The 2167-nt window shown below is 40.0% G+C and overlaps 1 pseudogene; it reads right to left on the bottom strand.

Annotated features, from left to right (window-relative positions):
- Positions 1–844: 844 nt before the first annotated feature.
- LOC146798049 (large ribosomal subunit protein eL31 pseudogene) lies at positions 845–1209 on the bottom strand (annotated as a pseudogene).
- Positions 1210–2167: the final 958 nt, after the last annotated feature.

Here is a 2167-nt window from a genome sequence, read left to right as displayed (position 1 = left end):
ATGCTTCACTAAAGAATAACACATTTAAAAACACGGTGATAAGAGGGTCTATGTTTACAAACTTAAGGTCGCACTCAAGTTCATAAACAGAAAAGTATGGCTGCTTCGATTATCTAGAAAATCAATCATATGATCCTCATGTGCACACAATTGTCCGATATGAAGATCACAGACAAACAACATGAGACAAGTGATATAAGAGGCGCAGAAGCTTGCATCCACAACTTTGATTTAAAACCTTAAACGAGACCATAACATCCATCAAGAGGCCTTCGCCAACAGTTTTGTTTGCAAGACTTTTCATTGTTTAAAACCTTAGTCACAGAACTTTACATCACAACCATAAGATCCGAATTTTCCGTACGGACTCTTCCGTAAAGAGCTTTGCATTTAGAAACTTCCAATTAGAATCTAATATTTAGCACTAAAGATTTAGAACCTTCTATTCATAACCTCACCTACAGAACCCCTCATTACAAGCACACGTTCAGAACCCTATTGGAAAAGTTTTTTTAAGTCTATAGCTCCAAAAACCTAGCATCTATAGTTTCAAATGCAGAATTAGATATACATTCAAAGTCACACATTTAGAACCTTACTTTCAAAACCCTAGACTCAGGAAGCCATAGAAAGAATCTCTAATTAGAATCTCTTTTGGAACACATACTTGTGGAGCCTTAAAACTAGCACCCCATACCTTGATCCTCAGCATCGTAACCTTACACTCAAAATCCTATATTCAGAAACGTACATATATAACCCTGAATTCAGGACATTACACCTTCAATCTCCAGTCCTGCACGGTACAATCACATAACCTTGATTTTTATTTCAAAGAATAACTTCAATTTCCATCAACGTTGACTGTTTGGTGACCTTTAAATATGGTGACTAGAACATAAGTGACCAATGTGTTGTTCCTTCTTGGGCGAATCCTCACCCTCATTGCGTTTACTGGATAAACGCACCGCGCATGTGGTGTGGAACGTTCCTGAATCCTTCAGTGCAAACTGCTTTGTTCAGCCTGGCGTCGATGCTCACATCTGGAGTTAAGTTTCCTTAACTGCAAATGTACGGAGTGCTTTCAGAGCGCAGGGTGCCAACTCCATTGGTTCATTAGTGGACATTGGTGGTGTATTACCTAGTTATTACATCATTGATGGCACATCTGCCTTTCTTCTTCCCACCTCCTTTCTAAGCAGGAGCCATTTTGAAGCAGTCAATGACGGAAAAAAACGCGCACTCAAACCTTACATTTATACTAAAAAATGTCAGAATCCTTGAATTGTAATGTTTACATTTATTTGTGCATTTTGTGTTTTTCTGTAGCAGAAGCCATGATCTTGGGCACAATAGAGAGCGGTATAGAGATGTTAAAGAGCACACACACACAGGTAACGCATATCGACCACAGACATGATCAATAAAGTGCATTGATTGACAAAAGCCATCTTAATGTACCTCGTGGGGAGCGACCTTTCGAAAGCATGCAGGAAAGAAACCCTCGGGGGCTTATTTCAAGCCCCTTGCGTCGCCGGTGCGTCACTTTCAATATGGGAAAAAGTGACGTACGTATGGCGCAAGGGGCTTGTAAATAAGCCCCAGAGTGTGTTTAGCTCAGATTTTTTGCAGACAAGAAAATGCATGTTTTTTCCTGCGGTCTTTTTTAATTTGTGCTTCTGTTTGTAGCAACTTTTTTCTGTAGACTATCAAAATGTTTCTTGCCTTGCATATTATTTTTTTATTGAAGTGTACACTGTTTAATTACTGCATATGGAGATTCGGCACTCTTGTTCGGCTCTTTAGAATACCTTACTACCCTGGCATGCTTTGCAAGTAGCTCAGTCCAGGCATGTCAGAAGATCATGTGGGGCCACGGCCAAAAACATTGTGCACGGCCCGGCTCTGGTTTCATGCAACGGTAACCTTATTCAACAAATAAAAAAGTTTTCTGGAGAAAGAATTTAACTTTACCACACAACTGACAGCATTTAGGGCCAGATGTATCAAGGGTTTTCCCGTTCGCAATTGGCCCGTTTGCGAACGGGAAAAAGCCTTTTGGGATGTATCATCCCAAAAGGCCATTGCAAAATAAGGAATTGCAAAATTCGCGATTCCCTATTTTGCAAATGCATTTAAGGAATCGCAAATTGTGATTCCTTAAGTG

This window comes from Triturus cristatus, chromosome 9 (genome assembly GCF_964204655.1).
Source record: "Triturus cristatus chromosome 9, aTriCri1.1, whole genome shotgun sequence".
NCBI lineage: Eukaryota > Metazoa > Chordata > Amphibia > Caudata > Salamandridae > Triturus > Triturus cristatus.
The sequence above is the reverse complement of the archived record's forward strand: the minus strand, read 5'-3'. Positions and strand labels throughout refer to the sequence as shown.